The sequence below is a fragment of the Pinus tabuliformis genome, chromosome Q (genome assembly GCF_031772625.1).
Source record: "Pinus tabuliformis cultivar Carrire ecotype Pingquan chromosome Q, CPIR1, whole genome shotgun sequence".
Lineage (NCBI taxonomy): Eukaryota > Viridiplantae > Streptophyta > Pinopsida > Pinales > Pinaceae > Pinus > Pinus tabuliformis.
The window spans coordinates 1,067,599,376-1,067,624,246 of NC_142296.1; the positions used below are offsets into that span (position 1 = coordinate 1,067,599,376).

Consider the following 24,871-nt stretch of genomic DNA (forward strand, 5'->3'; position numbering starts at 1 on the left):
TTCTTCTTGTTCAAGAGTAGTAACATTAAATGACAAGTATTTGCATTTTTTAAACTAAAATAGGGATATTGACTTTCATTCTTGGCAGTAGATATTTAATTTATCAGTATCAAGGAAATGACGAGTCTCATTTAAAAGCTAGTTTTGTTTATTGCCATTGTTATTTTGTTGCTCAAGGTCAGTACTTATGAATTTTTATAATGATGTGCAATTCAGGAATTTTCCATTGCGGATGCTCCTCAAACACTAGCACCAAAGAAATTTGTAACTGCTAAGTACTCTTGTGGTGCAACTAAAGAGAAGGTAAATATACATTTTTATGTCCATCACTATCTTCTGTTATTTTCCCCATTAAATGTTGTTTGAATTGTACACAAACTTGAGATCTTCCAGAGTAGATTCCCTCTTGTATGGGCCATGAAATAAAATCTACCCTTGTTATATGTGGAGTTTTATAATGTAGATTTTGATGGCATGCAGGCTTAGACCATCATCAACATGTATTTGATCTACATGATTTTTTTATAACGCAATGTTTCCAACAATCTAATAATAGGTAGGTTAAATAAGGAGTTGAGAGTACAGGGGATTGACCTCTCATATTTGAGTGAAGAAGGAACTGTCTGAGGCCACGAAAGACAAAATGCGAGTTGAATACCTAGCTTTAGGGGGAATTCAGAATAAGCCTCTCCAGTCTAATTGCTTTCTCAACATCATCATTTTTGTCATTGTGCTAGCAGTTTTGGCATCGTTCTTTGGAGGCAATTTATTTTCACAGGAATTTCATTTTCCTCCAAGGGATCAAATAATGAAACCACATCAAGTAAAGATATTCCTTTTATGAGTTGGTGATGGTATTATTCATTACAAACAAGGGGCACGTCAATTGTAAGAGAAAAATGTGTTGTTTTAGTTCAATTTTGGCATTTTTGAGCACTCTATTTCTGGAAAAGTCAAAAGCATTGTTGGAATGGTTCATATTTGTGAGAATTTTTCATCTAGAAGAAAAAGATAAATTTATAGTTAGGATTTATGTTTTGCACCATTATTTTCATTATGAGGATCACTTTTCGAAGTCAAAGAATTGAGGTTTTATTCTTATGCTCCATAGAACCTTAAATTTCATTTTATTTTCAGTTTTAAGAAATGAATGGTGAAACATTATGTTGAAATTTATTTCCTTTATACTAAAAATAAGTACAAGGTATAATGGAACAAACCATCCTTTTTAAAAATCAGCTAAGGCTAGAAACCTATGTCCTAAAAATGGTTTTTTTTAAAGCATTTTCAATACAATACAATATTGTATCTTCATCAAGAAGGTTAATTGTCATTAATTTTGGTATACACTGCTTGAAATATTTTTGAGCCAATGTGTTTTGAGTGAAACAGTTCACTCATCTTCAGGTCAAAAGAGTAGTAGAGTAGAGGGCAGGTTGCAAATGAAGGAGACTATATCTAATATTGAAAATTGGATTGTTCCTTGACCTCTCTGCTACTTCCATTGGTCTTTATTAGTGAAAATGTAGTCTTGTTTCCTACTCCCTTTGAACTCATGTTGCATCTATGCCCATGTAATCAAATTCAATAGTGTGCTCCAGTGTTGGCTAACTTGAAATTCAAAAGAATACATTTTCTTCCCTTGATAGCAATATAGACATCCAAAATATGGTACTGATGACTACATCCATTATTCTCCTTGTATCTTCCAAATATTTAGTGCAATCCATTGTTAAGAATGTGCAATGGTTAGTAATGTTAAGTCTTAGATTCATCTTTTCCTTTATTGTATGCAAAGGTTATTGAATTGGGGAGATATTATTGTGAAGTTAATTTATTTTTTAATTTCCATATCTAATATGTAATAGAAGGTTCAATCAAGTTAGGTTGTAGCAATATCTAGTATGCAGAAGTAGGTGCTCTATTGAAAATTGCCGAGGAATCAAATTCCTTTTGCCATGTATCCTTGAAGTGCAAAGAATATCCCAAGACCAACCTAGTAGATTTGTCCACAGAATCAACTGGAAGTAGTTCCTGTATTTTCTCCTTTGTTGCATCTGCAACCCATTTATTCACTTCCATTCTAACTTCATTCAGCATGTGTGCCATTATTTGGACAATATCATGTTTCATGTATATCCACTCCATAGTTACTGTGTGGCTCTTGTTGTTCCATCCCATCAAGCCCTTGAAAGTTGGGCTCACAAAAAAGGAATTGTTTACAAGGACACCTCACCAATGTTTTGTTGTTCACGTTTGTTTTATAAATAAAGTTTGAACACTAAACTAGAGAATATGTGCATAATATACTTTTAGTTTTCCTTCTTAATAAATATTCTATTTTGGCATTGATTTTGTAAAATTTCCCAAACTATTGTGGATCTTCCTTATTGTAATTGAGAAGAAGTATAGTCACGATGTAACAAATGTTGGAGACGAAGGATCCTTTGCTCCAAACATTTAGGTTCTTCATTGAATTAAGAGTGAATGTTAAACTACGACATTTTTTGCTTTTGTAATTCTTATTGTATTAAATGTTTATCTCGTTGAAATGGAGGAGAATAAAGAAGCCCTGGAATTATTGAAGATTTCCATTGAGAAAGAAGGCTATATTAGCAAGGTTGTCATTCTTTTTAATTTTTATTCTTTTCCTTTGTGGACTTTTTATTAGCTATAACGTTGAAATTAGTTACTTTGTTACTTATGAAATATTGTTTCAATTTCCAGGTTTTTATTGGCATGATGTAACTGATTCTAAGTTCTACACTAAGAAGGATCAAAAGTATGATTTAAACTTCAAGGAGGAGGTGAGTCTCTATTTTGCATTATTGATACCAATGTAATGCATTTAGTGTGCTCTCTATAATTAACATGTGCATTGACATGTGGACCTTTTTAACATCAAAAAAATAATTTCAATGCATGAAGAAGGAACATGACCATTATCACTCGAGTTTTACACCCTTCTTTCCCTTGTAAACAAGAGATAAACAAAAGAGGCCTTAATTAGAAGGAAACCCATTAGATAAATTATGTTATTTATTTGGATATAATTGTCTTCTTACCTTGGAATTAGATCATTGTCGAATAAAAAAGGTAGCCAGAAGATATCAGGATCTGAGCTAATAGAGATTTACAAATCGTTTATTGAGGATTATTTGATCAACATGATTTGGGTCACTATGCACAGTATACGACCATAATGGGGAAAATGTCCAAATTGTGGGGATTATCTATTGGTGAAAAATCAAAAGGTACGTGCTTGTCTTTTGACACCTACTTTCAATTTGATCATTGAGAGTTTTCATTAACCCAACTTGATCTTCATCATCATCTTCTTTTTTCTAATTTTGTTTCAATTGTCATTGATAAATGCACATGTATTGGTGCAGCGCATTGGAAATCCAATCAATGAAAAACTTTGCAATTATCTTTCATCCTCAGGTTATACAACTTTTTCCATAGGAACAATTTATTCACCAAAGACTTAGATTGGTGCGAATTCCCTAACTTGTCCCACAAAGCCTTCGTCGAAGCTTCCCCTGATACATTCAACAATACTGAATCTGAGACACACAATCATATTGTGCTCTTTTCCTTCCGATCTAACTTCGCCTAGTCTTCAGTTGACATTGTTGTTGGTTTAGTACCCAGACCTACCGTGATGCACTGATCTTTATCCACCAGCAGATCCTCCATCTTGAGTTTCCACAACTCAAAACTCTAACCATTAAATTTCTTGATCTCTATCCTTCCACTGCTCGCCATCTTCTTTCACCACAAGAATCGATCCCGCAGATCTCCCACTGAACAGGGCCTACCACAGGCCCGAGCAAAACCCCTCAGCAAAAAGGTGTCCCCTTGAGGCCAAAACAACTTTGATACCAAATGTAGGTTTTAACCCGTACAGAAATTACCTGCATACGAATTCTAAAAAACAGAAAATAAACAATGATGAGAGCATAAAACATAAAACATATATACACAGAGATTTTCCCCTAGATCCAAAAGCTGGGACTACCAAATTTATTTTTCATTATATTCCTTTCAATGTTACAATACATATATATACATGCTGAAGCATCCATTAACCCTGGATTAGAACATAACTGTAGTTCCCTTGACTGTATCTAAAAAATACCATGGACAGAAAACTATCGTGCCCAAAACCATAGGTAGGTTCACCCACCTAATATAGGGTCCAAAAAAAATTTCGCAGGGCATTGCCCTGGACCCTGTGCAGTGAGGCTACCACCCCCCTACATACCCCCTGTTGCGCCTAACACAACGTACAAGGGGGCTGCCACCCCCCCCCCCAACGTGTGGGCTAGTTGTGGAAAGAATATAACACACACCCAACACTCTTATTGTATGTATGCAGTGGTGAAATCAAAGACACCTTTATTGCATATCTAGCAATGGGCTTGACCACGATAATGTTCATTTTTTAGTATTTGGTTTCTTTAAAGTGTGTAGAAAGATTAGTGAGTTCAAGATGTGTCAATTTTGAAACCTTAGTGTGTATGGAGTTGATCGTTTAATCCTTGTTTTGTTATATACTTGGGTATTGAAGGTTTCTGATTATCATGAAGCAATTAAGGTATACATTCACTTCTGATCTATAAGGGTTACGTGTCTACATCATCAGGGCCAAATCAAGACAAGTGCCCCTTGTAGGTCTGAGCGACATGCCAAATATAATTAGGTGCTTTTATAATATGGTCTTCTAATTTTTTTGGAATCAATTATTTGTTCTGCCTTTTATTTACAATCTTTATTGTCACCTTTGCAACTCTTACGAATTGAGGAAGAACTGGGGTCAGAAACAGTGTATGCAAGTGCAATTTTCCACAAGCTTGTATAACCATACAAAAGAAAAATGTTTTGGCATGTTCAAGAATGTTTTTGATGTTTAGGATGTGGGGAAATCAATAAGATGTTTTTCCATTTTTGAGAATGTTTCTCTCCATTTTTTTGGAGAGAGCCTCAATTGCAGTGGAGCTGGAAGTAATAAAGGCTATGTGTATGAACCTGCAATAAATTTGAAATACCCTTTTATTTTTGGATTCCTCGATTATTCAAATTATATTTTTTAAATGTTGAAGACTACCATTAAGACCTAGACAAGGTAGCACCTGTGCTTACTTTCGACCAAATCATAAGCATGTTTTGTTTATCTCTTGTAAACAAGAGATAAATCAAACATGCCTCAATTAGAAGGAAACCCATTAGAGAAATTATGTTACTTATTTGGATATAATTGTCTTCTTACATTGGAATTAGATCGCTACAGAATAATAATGGTAGCTAGAAGATATCAAAATCTGAGCTAATCAAGCTTTACGAATCATTTATTGAGGATTATCCAATTGTATCTATAGAGGACTCATTTGATTAAGATGATTGGGCTCACTATGTATAATTTATGGCCATAATTGGGGAAAAGGTGCAAATTATTGGGGATTATCTATTGGTGACAAATATAAAGGTACGTTCTTGTCTTTTGACACTCGTTTTTAGTTTAATCATTAAGAGTTTACATTTCCCCAGCCTGTTTTTCACCGTCTTCTTTTTTCTACTTTTGTTTCAATTGTCATCGATATATGCACATGTACTGGTGCAACATGTTTGAAAGGCAATCAATGAAAAATCTTGCAATTCTCTTTTACTAAAGGTAAATAGATTGATCCTTAATTTTGTATATTTGTTGCTGATGTGACATATGATGTCTAATAATTGTTTGCAACCTATTGTACGTGAATGAAATTGATTCTATTACTAAAAGTATTGAAGCAGTAAAGATGTCCAAACGTGTTGGATGGGGAGTGATGACAAGACATCGCAGGTATTGATTTAATGTTTTTTTTCCAAGTCTCTTTCTTTCCCTCATTTTTGCAATTTTACGTCATATGTGATATTGATGTGTATTTTTTAATGTTTCTCTCATTGTGTGTATGGAGTCATGAAACATAAGACATCTTTATTGTAGGTCTGCTAATGGGCTTAGCCACGGTAATGCTCATTTTTTAGTATTTGGTTTCTTTAAAGTGTGTAGAGAGATTAGTGAGTTAAATATGTGTCGAATGTGAAACCTTAGTGTGTATGGAGTCGAGCGTTTAATCCTTGTTCTGTTATATACTTGAGGATTGAAGGTTTTCAATTATCATGAAGCAATTAAGGTATAAATTCACTTCTAATCTATAAGGGTTGTGTTTCTGCATCATCAGGGCCAAATCAAGTCAGGTGCCCCTTGCAGGTTCGAGCAACTTGCCAAATATATTCAGGTGCTTTTATAATATGGAATTCTGATTTTTCTGGAATTAGTTATTTGTTTTGCCTTGTACTTACAATCTTTATTATCACCTTTGCAGCTCTTACGAATTGAGGAGGAACTGGGGTTGACAACAGTGTATGCAGGCACAATTTTTCGCAAGCCTATACTAAAGAAAAATGTTTTGGCATGTTTGAGAACGTTTTTGATGTTTAGGATGTGGGGAAATCAATAAGATGTTTTTCCATTTTGAAAATGCTTCTCTCCATTTTTTTTGGAGAGAGCCTCAATTGCAGTGGAGTTGGAAGTAACACTAGTACAAAATGAGAGGTTAGTGACTACGCGACTAAAAAATTTAGTCACCATAATTATTTCATGTGAATTACTACTAAATTTGAGCAATTTTAAGTGACATAACTAAAGATGACTAACTTAAATGACTAATTTAGTCCAAGGATAAAATATACGACTATATAATAAGTGACCCAACTAAAAGCGACTAACTTAAATGACTAATTTAGTCTAGGACTAAATTATATGACTAGATAATAAGTGAAAAAAATTAAAAATGATTAATGTAAACAACTACTATAGCCCAAGAATTAAAATATCACAAACTAAAAAGTACAAGAAGTAAATGAATTAGTCATTTATGATAGTCATTTTTAATTGTGTCACCCCAAAAATGGAAAAATGCAATTTTGATACTGTGTTACATTTCACTAAATTTTAACATTGTGGATGGATTCGGAGACCCCTTTAAGGAGATCTATGAATCCATATGCCGTGTTAAAATTTAGAGATAAAGGGTCGAACATGTCTTTATTGGAATTGAACCTTTAAAAACATAAAAATTAACTATAGTAGTTATTATCAAGACTTAAGGATGACAAGTACAAGGCGTTTGATCTATTTTCATGTGTATGAAGAGTGAAACATAAGCTTGACACAATTGACCACTCTCTCTGGGTGCCCCCATAACAAATTTAAAAAGCTGAACTAGTCCTCATAGAAATTAACCCTTGGTGAATGGTAAGAAACTTCTCATATCTCACTTTGGATCCAATTCCATTGAGAAATATTTTATTTTAAAGATTAGAATATAATTTGAAAAAGGTGACCTCAATCTAATTATCAATGTATGAGAAATATAATGCAAGATCCACACATTTGATCACTACTTTCATATACCCATACAACCTTAAAACCCAAAACAACACTCATAAATTTATAAAATTTGTGTCATATCTAAGAACCACTTATTTATAAATCATTCCCCCAATATGTTGATGAACTTGGAAATACAATGAATTAATATGGTCCACATGGGCTCATGATATGCTATATTCTTCCAAAAGGTAGTTAAGTTTAGACTTTGTGAAGAACCCCACCAAAAAAAGATGGTTGGCCAATCAAATCCATATTAGTAAAGTTCAATTCATCTTTAAGGAAAAAGTCTCGCTACTACGATAGAGGAAAGAACTAAAAGAAAATGGAGTTCTTTCAATATATAAGTAGATATAGTCCCATATATTTAAATTTAGGCGCAGATTGAAATGGTTTTGAAGTCAAGTGTCGACACTACATTTCACATGGATAACAGAGTGAGCGCTGGAATTTGATGGCTTCTCCATTTATAAATGAGGCTTATATCATGATTATTTCTCTTTTATGATTTAATTCACACCATTGCGAATATTGATTTTGTGATTACAGTGAATACCAAGGCTTTTAGTGGTACCAACAAATGATTTTGGTGGCATCTCGCAGGCATACAGAGCACGTTATCATTTAGCGAGGGTTTTGGCCACTTGATTATTCAGTGAGGAGCTCCATATCTTTACCTATAGTAAGTTTTAGAATTCTTATACATTTCATCATTTTTCCTTCTAAACAAAATGAAATTGTGTGGTAATTAATTGCATGTAGAAAAATGCCCTAGATTATATTAGCTCTTATTTTTCAACCTTTCTTTAACTAATTTTTGAAGGGCCTGACGTTTTTTTAAGAAAATTCCTAAATAGTCATTGAATAATTTCCTCAGTAATTCTCATCTAATTATATTTGCAAGACACATGATGAAACTTAAAATTGTATAAATAAAATGAGATCATTTAACATACTTTCCTAACATATATTGGAGGGCCTTTGTGACAAGAAAACCCAACAACATTGATTGAATTTCCAATTAAATTCTCACTAAGATTGCTCTTTATTTTCAATATTAATTTTGATTCTATGATGGGGTCAAAGTCTATTGACTGGAAGTGGATGAGGCCAGGTGCAAGACATAGGTGATTTTTACGACATCGAAACACTAATCATAATTATCTCATATTGCAACAACTATAAGTTTCTTTAAACAATTCTTCCTCCAAAAAAATAAAAAATAAAAATTTGAGATCCTGATTCCTGTAGAGGAGATAGATCTCGAATAATTTTACAAATAAACATGAATATAAAGTTTTAAATTTAAGAAAAATCAATTACTTATGCAATACAAAAATTTAATATCTAAATCATGGATGTTATAGAGTATAAAGTAGTGATTTTTTAATTTTTATTTTAAATCATCTGTAGTGTTCTATCTCTGTGAATTTCGGCGATACTTTGAATCAATGGTCTTCAGATATGATATATGTTAGGAAGGTTGAGAAATTGAAATTAACATTAATTTCCACTAAATACCAAACTAGGTCAAAGGGATTTAAGATGATACTTTTCTAAGGAAAGCCCCTAGAAGGTGAATGAAACAACACAATTTGAGTTATAAGAACCCTGGAGGTGGAGTAGAGTCAATAAAAAGATAAAAGCCATCATTGAATTACAACTAAAACCAAGAGAGGAAGGAACTAATTGTACTAGTCCTTTGAGTTTTCCTGTTCCATGAAGTCATTCGGATCATTAATGGGTGTGTCGCTATCTGAGTTAAACTTACTCTCATGAGAAATTAGCACACCAACCAAACCATATTGTAGCTCATCTAGTCCATCCTTTCTCATCTATTTGTGCACCATCCTCTCTATCCACATCCCATCGTGTTGTTGGTCTGATACTATGGTGTCTTCCTATGCACAGGAGGTAGAGAGTTATGCATTGTAACTAGCTTCTCTACTCTCTTAGAGGCAAGTTTATTCTTATTGATAGAGTGGATGAAGCTATGTGCAGACTGATTCCTCTCTAGTATAGAAGAACCAACAATCTAAGACAATAAGGGAATAGCAAGTTGTTGGATCTTTGGAGTGTCAACCCTATGCATGGTCCACCAATCAATGGAACCATCTTGGCCTTAGTCATTATGATATTCTCTCACATTAGGCTTATTGAAGGAACCATTGAGACCTAAAACTTTCATCTATTGTTTCCTAAGTGTTCTCCCCTCTTCTGCATTGTACATCTTTGTAATGGAAAGTTGAAATCCCTTCTTGATTTGTGGATCCTTAATAGGAAGAGTTCTACTAGACCTTGCCATTTACAATTTTGGTCAAGTGCATATGCTTCCATGTGCAAAGGTGTGTTCATATTATCCCACCTATGTTGAATAATGGGTTAAATATGGTTCATATAGAACTCTAAGGAGGACTATTTCTCATGAACGGTTGCCTTCACTTAACCCAACATGCTATCAAAAGTCAACTTAGAGAATCTATGTTAGTGTAGGAAATGACCTCAACTATAGGGTCCAAGAATGACACCATATAACTACAATCTATCCACCAATCATTATCCAATATTTGAAGCATGATTTTTTCCCCTCATATATCTTAGAATGTGCATTTCCAAAAAAGAGAGACGCGGGGAAATATTTCCCTAGGCACCCTCAAATCCTCGAAGCTATTGAGAAATCTAGGGCATATAATTAGGGATTATTTTAAATTGATTTATCTTATATCTTTGACATTTTCTTGTGCATTAGATTATGATATTAACTTTATTCTTTAGTTCTGACTAACATAAAGACAAATACCAATAAGAATATCAAGAAAACATAAGAACACCAGACGTAGGCGCCAATCTAGGGTAAAACCTCAAGAGGGGAAAATCTAGAAAAATAACTTATTCTTCTTACAAAATTTGTCCAATGAAGACTTCCAAGACCAATACCCAAGCCAAACCAAGTGATTGGCCAACCAAACCCCAAAATAATTCTCTGAAAATATCATCTTGAGGAAACCCAGGTCTTCCTCCAAGAACCCTTACGCGTTAACAATGGCAACAAAAAAATCACATCTTCGTCTGTTCGTTGGCCTCCAAAATTTTTCTCCACTTCTTATAGAAAAATTTGTTGGACAAGTATTCCTTCTTTTCATTGGATCAAATAGATTCTTCATTCTTGGATGTATATTCAAATGAGGAGGATGATTCTCCTTATATAGGCTTCCAAAGAGGATGAATTGGGCCTCTCTAGGAAAACTTGCAGTTGGCTATACAACCCATCACTTGGAGGCTTCTAGACATTAAAATTTACAATAATAATTTTCCTTCTTTAATACATGAGCCCTCCAAGGGCTAGTACATCATGACCTTGACCCTTTGAATTGTCAACAAGACCTCTAGAGCACTCATTGGGTGCTTTGACCTAGGACCACAACAAGATGGGCAAGAAACCCACTTACAATAATAATATTTTTCTTTTACAAATAATTTCTTTTCTTTTTCCTTTTGACAAGTACATCAATAATTTTTATTTTAAAAAGTACAACATCAAGTCATGACCCAGTACAATAAATGAAGACCGAACCTAGTTACATTTTTAACACTCCCTCTTAACTAGGGAGGTATTCATCACTGACAACAGGTACAAGGATAGTACTTCCATTGGAACATTCTCATAAGAAGAGTTAGATTGGTAAGCCATCTTAAGCATCAACATTATGATCAATGTACCAGCATTGTCAACATAGCAAGGCCTTGACTAACAAGCTCTATCTCTCAATAGATCAGAGCACAATGCTCAGAGACTTTACATGGGACACACACTACCTCTTAGGGATGATACTACACTCGGATGTTCACCAGGTATGTTGATCTAGGACTATTCTTATCTTGGATTCCTAATCCTCAAATAATTTGAATCCTCTTCGACCACTCTTGTCTTGGATACCTTGTTAGATACTCAAAGAGTGTCGGTCACAAGAATACTTCCTATCTTGGGTTCCAAATCCTTAAGGAGTATTTGTCTCAGATGCTTACCCAATCCTCTCTAAGCCATTCTCTCCTCATTGCCTTCACTAAGCCTTATGGCTAATAGTTCTCGTCTAGTGCATGACACATGAAGCAAAGAAGCATATCTGTCACTCCCTCTCAACCAGGGAGGAGATCACTCTCAACTAGGGAGAGATGTACATCATCATCATCGTCACACATGCGATCTTTCTCTAAATGTTATAGAGCCCTATTTATGTAGTATCATCATCAAAATAGGGTACACTACCACTTTCCACATCATAAGTCTACATTTGTCATGTCTCAAACTAATCATCATCGAGCTAGAATATAACTCCCTCTGAACATCAGGAAAGTGATTGATGGGGGCATGATCATTGAACCATTTGCAACCTCCTATCACTTCAGTCATCGTGGTATACAACAACTCCTTCGGACCAAGAACTAAGGAAACAACCCAAAGGAATCACATCATGACTGTTACACATTATTCATATAGTAGGATCTTTAAAAGAGTATCATGTCATCACTAACATCATGGTATTCCTTCACTCATCATCAAATTATTCAACGAAATATTATGCTTCATCCAATCATCTAATCCTTCATTTCATCTCATTAAGCTGCAATTTAACCAGCAAGCTACTAAGAGACTTGCTCCAAAAATATATAGACAATAACAATGATATCATCATGGTCATTCTTCATAGAAGAAATCACTCCATGACATCACAAGGGAGGATTCATACACGATCCTTTCACAACATTACAACATAATCTTTCAATACCAACTAGATGACTACCAAAACATAGATTCGAAAATATTCAAATGTTATATGCTACAAACCATGATGTCATTCATTCTACCAATGAAACTACATGCCCTACTTTAATTTAATATGATGGAGAGTCATCTGTCGAATTCTTCTCTTCCAGGCATCCATAGTTGCATGATTATACTATGAATCTATCATTAGAGTGCCCATGGGTCCTTACAATTCCCTCCTGCCATCATGCTTGTCAAAACTGAGAATTTGCACATCCTTCTTCCTTTATTTCATATACCTACAGAACTCATTGACAAGTGAACCCATGAAAAGTATACAATAGAAAAAGCATGATGTTGATTTGTCAATCTAGGGTTAGCGGATGGACTCCTAGGGTTGTCAAGTACTAACCCTAGATGAAAGGATCCATATTTGACTCATAAAATTCAACCTTTCATACTTTCCATGAGCCTATATTGCACATATATAAGATCAAGAATTAGGGTTTCTTCGAGGGAACAAGGTAGGGTTTCCATGTGACTATTTTATAAACAAAATTTTAACAACAAGACCTAGAGTCCTAGACTTGACTTACCCTAAAAAAAATCATGTTGGACCCTTAACAAAATATGCCATATATACCTCAGGGTTACATACCGGCTATTTCAGATGCCATGGTCTCTTCATGGAATAGCTCGAAATATTCTTCCCAGTTATCCTACCTTTGCACTCTTATCTTTCCAAAATTAACAACTTTTTGTTCCTTAGTATTCACCTTGCAGTGCACAGATCTTACACAAGATTGATAGCTACCAATGATTCTTATACCAAAAATATCCGCACAAAAATTGTCAACAAGAAATTGTGATATTATTGTCACAAGCATGTGACCTCACCCTCTGCCTGTAGTTTAGTTTCCTTCCCATAGTGTGACCAAAACATCTTGTCCACTTTAGAATGCATAAGTCCCACAAAAACAATATATAAAAATGTATTCGCCTTTCCAAATGCAGACACTATCAAGAATTAACTTGTACCAAAATGTTGTCTCTGTGGCTTTCCCTTTTCTAAATGTGACCAAATAAACCATTGCAACGTAGAATTAGGGCCTTCAATACAATGCCTTTGGAGCATACCATTAAAATTAATAGAGATAAACTTCAAGAATGACTCCAATTACACTATTGTAGTTTCAACAATAGATGTACTTCTTCAGTGTTACCGCAAGTCGGCTTACTATCTTTAGGTAGAATCTAATTGTGTATATATATGTTATCCTTACCACTGTAGAATGAATAGGTCTTCTATCTTTCGTGGATCTCAGATATTTTTATAAGTCAACAAATAGTCATATGATCAATGGTAAACGATGCTAGACAATTACACCATCTCTAATGCCCAAGATTGTTATCAATTCTACAAGAGATATCGACTCCTATATATGCAATGACAATGTCCAAAATGTAATTTGACCTTCATGCACTAGTATGGAAACTAATGTTTAATCTTATAATGATACTCTTCTTCAAATTTTTTAACCAAATATATGCACAAGATTTTCTTCAATTGGATCTTCTCTATAATCATATGCTTTAGACCTATGACATATGCTCATAAATGATTCTTCAAAAACTTGATCTTGAATCCTCTTTAAGAGTGTGGACCTTCACACAGTACTATTTCAAACCCTTTTTGATATAACTAAGAAAATATGACTCATGCTCAAATTTAATCCTTGTAATAACACCTTCCTTTACAATTTTGGCAACCATACAATGAATTCACTATGGGTATATGTCTAGGGTTTTAGTTATCACTTATACAAAGAGAAAAAAAAAGATATAGAATCTGACATCAGTGATGAAAATATTTCACTCAGAAGGAGATATCAAACCTTGTAGTTGACCTTCACTCCTATAGCAAAAAATATGACTTCCTTAGGATTCCTTGTCAAGACTTTCATCCTTCACGATTTACCTTCATATGAGCTCGCTCTGGTAAAGATGGATATGCGGCCTATATACAGATATTAGGGCTAGAATGCAAGCCCAAAAAAAGTTTGATCTGCTTGCAAAAAGATGCGACCTCAACAACTTTGCTTGTCTTCCTGCTTCACTTCACAAAAGAAACCTTTCAATACCCTCGCTCTTGGAGAATAGGCCTGTGGCCTAGTTACAGGAATTTGGGCTAGAAGGTGATCACAAAAAACTTCGATCTACCTTTAGGAGGATGCAGATAGGAGAGGACTAATATATTAGCCCTTGAAATTTCTTGAATAGAGCTAACAAGTCTTCCTTACTTTAGTACTATGTATGGAAACTTTGTCTCTAAAAATAAGGCTTGAGAAAATGCCCAAAAAAATGATCTTGATAACTTCAGAAACTCAGTCTAATGAAAACAAACTTATGGAAGTGAATTTTAGCCAAATTTTAGCCAATATGATCTTCCTCTATGCCCACTATTCAAAGCCCTAGGTCTAATACATGTTTAGAAATCTAGGGCATATAATTAGGGATTCTTTTAAATTGATTTCTCTTATATCTTTGAAATTTTCTTATACATTAGATTAGGATATTAACTTCATTCTTTAGTTTTGATTAACATCAAGACAAATTCCAACAAGAAGATCAAGAAAACACAAGAACACCAAAAGTAGGCTCCAAGCCATGGAAAAACCCCAAGAGGGGAAAACCCATAAAATATCTCTTCTTATAGAATCTGTCCAATGAAGACTTCCAAGACCAATACCCAAGCCAAACCAAGTGATGAACCAACCAAACCACAAATTAATTCTCTACAAAGATTAGATTGAGGAAAACCTAGGTCTTCCTCCAAGAACTCACACGTGTGAAAAATGGCAACAAAAAAAATCACATCTTCCTTCCTTCGCTGGCCTCCAAAATTTTGCTCCACTTCTTACAAAAAAAAATCACTAGACAAATCTTCCTTCTTTTCACTGGATCAGATAGATTCTTCCTTCTTGGATGTATATTAAAATGAGGAGGATGAGTCTCCTTATATAGTCTTTAATGGACGATGAATTGAGCTTCTCTAGGCTGACTTGTAGTTGGTTGGCCAACCCATCACTTGGAGGCTTCTAGACATTAAAATTTACATTAATAATTTTCCTTCTTTGATACATGAGCCCTCCAAGGGCTAGTAAGTCATGACCATGACCCTTTAAATTTTCAAAAAGACCCCAAGAGCACTCAATGGATGTTTTGGCCTAGGACCACAATAAGATGGGAAAGAAACCCACTTATAATAATAATAATATTTGTCTTTTACAAAAAAATCTTTTCTTTTTTCCTTTTGACAAGTACATCAATACTTTTTGTTTTGACAAGTATATCATCAAGTCATGACCCATTACAATAAATGAAGACCGAACATTGTTACATTTTCATTAGAAGCATGGGAAACCCAGGGAATTGGTGCCTCAAACCCTTAGGGACACATCCTTGTGGAATGATCCATTGGATCAAAAATATGCTCAAAAATGAAAGTTGTCGGAGTGGCTAAAAAAATGGAACGATTCGATAGAGCTCTTTGTTTTGAATTCGGCGCAACTCGTTTCATAGAAAACAAATGCCATATGCTCCTAGAAATGAGTTCTGATCGATTTGGCAAATATGCAAAATTTTGTGTAGGGCTTCCCAGTCAGTAGTCCGTATTGCTGACATGGCATGCTGACTGGGCCTTCTGATTTGGAAAATTATTGGGCTTCAAAATGAGCCAATTGCAACTTGACACTTGGCATTCTCTCAATGGTGCTGACTGGTGAATTTTTATTGGTTGTGGCGGTGTTGGTTACGTGGACCAAATGGAGGCCACCACGTGGTTCAATTAGAGGCTGCCACATGGCACCTCGGTGGCCACTAAAAATTGTGGTCCATGTTGGATTAGCTTCCGTGTGGTTCAAACCTGAAACCTATTACCAACTAAACATCACATACACCGATGTGCCAATGGTAGTCCTTGTTTAAAGGACTTAGGGAATATATATTTAATTTATAAGGTGGCATGTTTGGGCATGGGGGTCGGGCTAGGGCCTAGCCCCTGGCCACCCCTACACCACGGGATTGCAGGCAGGGGGACGGGGGCTAGACCCTAGCCCGCCCCCATGTCATTTACCATGCTTCAATCACCGCATATGACCACCTTAAACCGTGACCATCGTTAACGTTAACCACGCAGGTTAAACCGACAACCACTGACATTTAACGCTATCTGCACCCATGTGAACACGTCTGCCAACCACCGCGCCAAACGACCTCCTAAACCACCAAGGTAACCTCCACCAAGATCGTGTAATATGACCATCCCAAACCGTTTGTCGAAAACCGTTAGAAGAACACCAGCGGGAGGGGGGCTAGCACTGGGCACTAGCCCCAGGACTTATGGGGTCCATGTGAGCAGGAGTGTGCGCCAAACTGGAGTCTTAATGGCCAACTTATCGGTCCTATAAATTCACCCACCGAGCGTGAATTATGCCAGGTTTGGAGGATAATTTATGCATTCGGGGCTCCCGTGCTAGGTTTGGGCCGAATTGTGGGGATTTTGTTGCAGAATTGGGGAAATGGATGAAAGAGGCATAGCTTTCTCATTTTTTGGTCTTTTTTGGAGCAGAAAGAGGTTAGATAGGGGTTTTTGATAGCTCTGAAGCTATTAGAACTATTATTGAACAAATTTGAGCGCCATAACATGATGTAATTACTATTTTATGAGCATAATGATATAGGCTCAAGCATTGGAAGCTGGATCAAGAGACGTAGCCCAGGAGGGGTGAACTCCTTTATCACTTATTATTTGTGTTTACTGTTATGATGGTATTGTCTACAATATTCTACATTTTTTGAATTTTAAATTCATGCTTATATGTTTATGAATTTAATGTAAAGAGCCATAAAAACTCATTTTATACACTTGCAATTTACATAATCCTCAAGCACATACATATACATATCAAGTTTGGTATGAGAGCTTAGATTTTCTTTGTTGTTGTGAGGATTTAATTTTGTGCAAGTGTTCTGATGCTTACAAGGTTGAAGCTCAAGGGAGGAGAAGGAAAGATTGTGGGTGAAAGTTCTCAATTTGGGACAAGGACAAGGAGAGCACATTTGCCACATTCTCCACCCCAAGTCTCACCTCAAGTTGTTCCTGAAGCTTCAGTAAGCATGTCTCATGAAGGAGGAGTTGATAATATGTCAAAGGATGAGAAGGATTTTAGAAAAGCATTTTTTGACATGACCCACATGGTGAAATTTCTCTATGAAGAGAGATATTCAAGATTGCAGGGTGAGAGTTCCAAGCCTTTAAAAGGAGAGGGTTCTTTTGGAGGAAAGGAGGAGATGGCGACAAGCCTTCAAAAGGGAATGGTGAAAAACCACAATCTTCTCCACCATCATCTTCACCTCCATCCTCACCTTCACCATCATCCTTTTCCACAACGACCCTTAAACAAGAGGCTAGTGTAGAAAGTCCCTCAGAGAAGGAAGATGGCCAAGTCTGCACCTTTTATCCACATGATGATGAGGATGAGGTTCTATCAGTGCCAAAATCCAAGGAGATGAAAGAAGAAATACCAAGAGTCCAAGAAGACACCTCAAAAATTAGGAAAGATTTTAAGAGCATCTTTGTCCCTCAGTCGAAAGATGAATAAAATGGTAAGCATTTACATGCAGTTTCTTTACATGAAAATGTTGATTTAAGCTCTTTTGCAACCTTTGAGAATCATAGCAAAGGAATAGGAACAAAACTCTTGTCCAAGATGGGTTACAAGGGAGGAAGCCTTGGAGTGAACAATCAAGGAATTATCCATCCAATTGAGGTAAAGGAGAGACCATGATTTGAAGGTTTGGGCTATGTTGAAAAGGGAGAATGGCCTTCCAATGATAGCTCTTGTGTATCATGTTATTTTTTTCATAAGAGAGGATATGACAAGGAAAATTGTTGGGATTTGCATCTAGAATTGGCATCAACTTGGTTTCTAAAGCAAAAGGAGGACATAAAACGCAAGACCTCTCCAAAGAGAGATGAGAAAGTTGAAGAAGAGACTAAGACAAGTTCTTCTCACCATTCAAGTTCCTCATGTAGGAAGCATGGTTCAAAGGATAACAAGGGAAGGTATAAGCCTCACTCAAATAGTTTCTTTTATTTTGAGCCACATGATTAATTGAATAAATTTTTATGGAATATGGTTCCATGCACTTTCTGTCATTCATCTAACCATAGTGTGAGGGAGTGTCAGCAAAGGAAAGAGTTTCTTGAATTGGGAATGAAATAAGGAAGAAAGCCTATCTTCTAAGTTCGAAGACAATGTCATCAAGCAACAAGCACAAAAATTTCTACACCCATTTTAATATCAATGGTTATTGGGTCGAGAAGAGCTAGAAATTGCATCCGCAACTTCATCCTAAGAAGGGAAAGAAAGACAAGGCAAGGCAAGCTAAACATTGTCATGTCGACAGTGTTCGAGGTGAGAAGAAATTCAAGTTGATTAAGTTTCCTTTGATTGATGATCGGGGAAGGAATATGTTTGTTCCTTCAAGGAAAGTTTGTTGTTCTCCAAATTCAGGGAAATTGTAGTAAGATGGTATCTACAACAACAAGATAAAGTCTCTAGAATCAAGGGAAAAGACCAGTTTTCATGAAAATCTCAAATTGTTGAATTCAGGCAAGTTCCAGTGGATTAAGACTGGAAGGGTGAGGAGACTATACCCTCATCCAAATGTTAATTAATAAAATAGATTTTGGGGTCCAAAAGATTCTATTGGAGAGGAGTGATCTATTGGATTAAAAATATGCTCAAAAATGAAAGTTCTCAGAATGGCTAAAAAATGGAACGAATCAATAGAGCTTGTCCTTCTAAATCTGTCACAACTTTTTTTGTAGAAAACAAATGTCGTATGCTCCTGGAAATGAGTTTTGAATGCTTTGGCAAACAGGGAAAATTTTGTGCAGGGTTTCCCACTCAGCAGTCCATACTGTTGATGTGGAATGCTAACTAGGCCTGCTAATTTGGCAAATGACTAGGCTTCAAAAAGAGCCAATGGCATCTCGACACTTGGCATTCTCTCATTGGTGCTTACTGGTGAATTTTTATTGGTTGTGGTGGTGTTGGTTATGTGGACCAATCGGAGGCCACCATGTGGCCTAGCTAGAGGCTACCATGTGGCCCTTCGATGGCCACTAAAGATTCTGGTGAAGGTTGGATTAGCTTCCATGTGATTTGAACGTAAAACCTCTTGCCAACTAAACATCACATACATCGACACGCCAATGGTAATCCTTGTTTAAAAGACTTAGGGAATATATATTTAAGTTATAAGGTGGAACATTTGGGCATGGGGGTCGAGCTAGGGCCTAGCCCCTGGCCACCCCCGTGCCATGGGACCACAGGCAGGGGGCTGGGGGCTAGACCCTAGCCTGCCCCCATGCCGGTTACCATGTTGCAACCACCACATATGACCACCTTAAACCACGACCATTGTTAACGTTAACCACATGGATTAAACCCACAACTGCCGACATTTAATGCTATCCACACCCATGTGAACACGTCCACCAACCGCCCGGCCAAACCACCTCCTAACCACCAAGGTATCCTCTGCCGATATGTGTAATGTGACCATCCCAAACCATCTATCAAAAATCGTTAGAAGACTACCAGTGAGAGGGGGCCAACCCCAGGTTTTATGGGGTCCATGTGACCAAGAGCACGCGTTGAACGGGGGTCTTAATGGCCAACTTATTGGTCCTACAAATTTGCACGTCAAGCCCGAATCATGCCAATTTTGGAGGATAGTTTCTGTGTTCCAAGCGCCTGTGCTAGGTTTGGGCTGAATTGTGGGGAGTTTAGTTGTAGAATTGGGGAAATGGAGGAAAGAGGCATAACTTTCTCAGTTTTTTGTCTTTTTGGGAGCAGAAAGAGGCTAGATAGGGGCTTTTGATAGCTCTGAAGTTGTTGGAGCTGTTATTGAAGACATTTGAGCATTGTAACTTGATTTAATCACTATTTTAAGAGCATAATGATATAGGCCCAAGCATTGGAAGCTAGACCAGGAGACGTAGCCAAAAAGGGGTGAAATCCTTTATCACTTGTTGTTTTTGTTTACTGTTATGGTGGTATTGTCTACAATATTCTACATTTCCTAAAGTTTAAATTCATGTTTATATGTTTATGAATTTAACTTAAAGAGCCATGAAAACTCATTTTATACACTTGCAATTTACATAATCTTCAAGCACATACATGTATAGATCATGGAATGTTGTTGAATAATATGTATATACTCGAAGATTTTTGTGGGATGATAGGTTATTGGGAATGATCCTAGGTAGTATTAGGCTACTTCTTATAGGACTAAGGTCGAAGGAGGGCAATTGCTAACATCCAATGCCAAGGAACTCCATGTGGAAGAGAAATCGGTAATGTGTTGCTAGGAAGATGGGTGACTCTCTTGAATCAATATAATACTTCTAAAAGTCGAAGTGTAAAGGAAATTGGGTGGTGTGGGCTAGATAGACTAGAGTTAAATGAGTTGAGTGATTTCTAGTTGAGTCTCAAAGGGATGCTTTCAAACATTGGAGAAAACAAGGAAATAATCTTTCTGTGTGGTGTAAAAACTTTGATTAAATGTCTCTTGAGAGAACGAGCCTCCCTTATGTATAAGGAAATACCCCACTAGTCATGATTTGTGAAGAAGGTTGATAGAGACTGGTCTAAAACCTTGTAAAGATAGTGAAATCTCCCTTTTATTCATAAGAAGCAAGAGAATGAAAGGCCTCAACTTCACATAGAGAAAAAATTTTGCAGATTCATTCCACTCTAGGAAGGAGGTGATTGATAATAATTTTGCCAACAATTTCAAATTCTCTTATAGTAAACACATTTTCAAATAAAATTTGGACATCTTATGTAAATTTCTCCATTCAACAGTTTTCATTCTGGTATTGTAGACCATTTCCATGACATTGTTCTTTTAGGAAAATGATATTAAGATTTAAATGACATTTTGAAGCTAGAAACTAAGAAAAAGTTGTCCATTGCACTGGAAAGAGTAAATGTTGACCATGAAAAGATGAGGAAATGTCACCAGAGAAAATGAAATATGACTAATAAGGAAAAATGAATAATGTCATAGCCTCTGACCACCACTATTGTAGCATGTTGGAAGAAGCTAAACTTGGATTGTAGAGATATCATGGAGATCTAGTCAAATTACAATGCTGACATGATTGAGGATTAGGTGTAGAAAAAATGTGCAAGTTAAAAGTTTAGAGTTAAGGTTAAGAAAACAAAAATAGATGTTTTTGACCCTATTTTGAAGTCTGTTCTAGTCAACATGAAGCAAAATAACTATTTTTTCTATCATGAAAACAATCATGAAGACGAATAAAGAGAGGAAACTATTTCAAAGTGTTGATTTCCCTCATTATTCTTTATTGGCTACAACCATAATTGTGTAAAATTGTTGCTCATGAGAGAACCCTTTATTGTGGTGGTCTAGATCCCCTATGTTTAGTACTATAAGAAGCCAATGCCAAATCATAGATTGAATTTGAATTCTTCATTGAATGATCTTGTTCTAGGTATATTTTTTGGTTCCTTCTGTGCGCTATTTGTTTTTAGTGTAGATATTATTTATAATTGAAATTTCTTTTGTTGATCTCATGTTTGGACTTATGCTACCTTCCATGTGGCTAATCAGGGTTTTGAGTTTTTTCTAGAGCTGAGGGTGCATGGCTATTTCATGGTTCAAGTGATTGGGTGCATTTGTACTTTTGGGTAATGAGAAACACAAGAGAAGAATTCAGAGAAAATCTCTTTGACACTGACCATTACTGGTGTAGAAATTTATCATTTTTTGTTTAGTTTTGATGATCTATTAGTTTGATTATGACAATGCCTTGTCCGAAGTTTCTAGCATTAAGATGAAATAGGATTCGCATCAGCATTAGTCATTGATTCAAATATCATCGATATATTTTCCTCTCTATTGGTTCAATTAGATAATTTATTACTGTTCACGCTCATAGAGTTTCTTCTCTATTGTCTCTCTTGGAAAAATATCTCACAGCTAGAATACATTGTATGGTATGTTAAAGTATTTTATTTTTCGAGTGTTATTGGAGATGCTTTAGATCTTTGAGGAAGCCATCATACTTTATGTCAAATGAGTAAAATCCATGCATAACATATGTATTGTTATTTTGTATGGACTTCAAACATCAATGGTTTGCAACATTGATCATTGAATCTAGTAGACATGACAGAGTTAATTGATGATGAGCAATAACTTCAATGTATTTTATTCTGTAGCATTAATCTATGTGGTTTTGTTTATAGGAAGAACTTCATTTCAATCATTGCTTCATCAATCTAACATATTTCACTCTTTTAGAAGTCTTTGAAAAATTTGAAAAAATATTCTTGGTTATCCTTGTGCCATCATTTGCATCTAAACGTATGAGAAGAATAAAAAATGAAGGCATAGATTGTGTGATTTTACTTCAAATTCTTACATTATATGATTGCAAGGCTTTGGCTGATGTTGAAATTTCATGATGTTGAAGTTCATGTCTATTTATGGTTTAGATCTTACTACTCTCCAATTCTGCTTGAGAGTAAATGATGGGATCAAAATAATATAACTTGGTAGCTCTTATTGATCATTTTGCTTCAATCATTCGAGTGGGTTTCGAAATTTTGTGTCTTTGTAGTGCAATTTTTTCTGCTATGGCACATATCCTACTCATTGTCATTCAACTTTACCATTGCCATATATATTTTTTAGTTATCTATATTTGATTACTATTTTATATGGATGGTACACATTTCATATTGTGTCTTTTTATTTGGTTGCACACTTAAATCTTGCATACATATTAATTTATAACTGCTAAACTTACATTTAAGTTCAAAAATTATTTTCATTTTGTAGGCTTGAAGGAATGTCAAGTTGCCACAAACGATTTTAGCCCAGAAAAATTCGTAAGGTCAAACATGACAGGCACTATTTATAGATTGACACTGCTTGACGGATCTATAATGGTGATAAAAAGGCTTCGAGACAATGTCCAGATTGAAAATACGTTTAAGGCTGAAATGAATATGTTATCCTGCTTGAGGCACCAAAATCTTGTTCCTCTTCTAGGTTACTATCTTTCCAGACAATAGAAGCTTTTAGTGTACAAACACATGGCTAATGGAAGCTTGTGGAAAGGTCTACACAACAAGGGGAATCTAGAGAAAAAATTGGATTTGAATGCAAGGATAAAAATTGGAGTTGGCGGAGCTAGAGGAATGGCATGGCTTCATCACAGTCGCAACCCTCGTGTCATACACCATAATATAAGTTAAAAGAGTATTCTTCTTGGTGAAGAATATGGGCCTAGAATAATAGATTTTGGATTGGCAAGGTTGATGAATCCAATAGATACTCATCTTAGCATTTTCATAAATGGTGATTTTGGAGATCTGGGCTATGTAACGCCTGAATACATGCACACCTTGGTGGCTACTTTGAAAGGAGATGTCTATAGATTTTGAGTGGTTCTTTTAGAATTAGTTACGAGACAAAAGCCTATTAATGTTGAAAATGGAGAGGATAAATTCAAGGGTAATCTAGTAGATTGGATTACTCAATTTTTAAATGATGTCTGCATCGAGGAAGCTATTGATAAATATTTTATAGGCAGGGGACAAGATGATGAGATTTTGCAATTTATGAGAGTCGCATGTGTGTGTGATGTTTGGGCCCAAGGAAAGGCCTTGAATATATGAGGTCTATCATTTTCTAAGAGAAATTGGTGAGAAGTAAAACTTCTTAGATGATAATGATGAGATTCCATTGGAATCAGGAACAACTGAAAATAAATATTCAAATGAGCTTATAGTGGCTAAAGAATAAAGTTCATATATAATCAAGATCATTCCTTGGGAAAGTATCTACTAGAAATAACTGATAAAAAAGAGAACAGGGGGTGATATTCTATTTTGGGTACATAGAAACAAGCAAGGTATGAATTTCTATATGACATTTAGACATTTTGTAGGTTTACATTTGATCCAAAATGGATCCTAGAAAACCCTCTAAGTCTTCAAAGTCTTCTAAAGATCAAAACTATCGCAAAAGAAGAACCTTTAAAAATGGCGTATTGCACCATCAGGAGTGAAAAACACGAAGAAATAGCAGAAATAGAGCCTATCGAAGGCTTGGACAGTGATGCATAGGAGCTGTCGGATCTGACCGATCAATGGTCCAGGTCTGATCGGCATATCACAATCGGCGGAGGCTATCGAAGGCTGCCACATAAATGTTGTGCCAACGATCAGCACAGTCAATGAGGACCGTCGATCAAGCGCACAGATCGACAGCCCGAGTTAACTCGTGATATTGCATTGGAGAAACACATGGGAGCGCTTACCAATGGCTCGGGGCTTATGCGATATGCGATTGCGACATGTCGCATTGCAATATCGCATTGGAGCAGTACAACGGAGCGGGGCCGATATACATATGACTTGCGATAGCCGGACCCGATGGAGTTATAGATGATATTTTATATATTTTGAGATCCAGAAAATGACATTTTCCTTTGTATTTCGCATTTTTGTTAAATAAACGAAATGCAAAGGAAATGCACCCGATGCGATGAAGCG

At 35.8% G+C, this 24,871-nt stretch overlaps 1 pseudogene; it reads left to right on the top strand.

The window, feature by feature from the left end:
- The first annotated feature begins 2,551 nt into the window (after positions 1-2,551).
- LOC149223197 (probably inactive leucine-rich repeat receptor-like protein kinase At5g48380) lies at positions 2,552-24,119 on the top strand (annotated as a pseudogene).
- Positions 24,120-24,871: the final 752 nt, after the last annotated feature.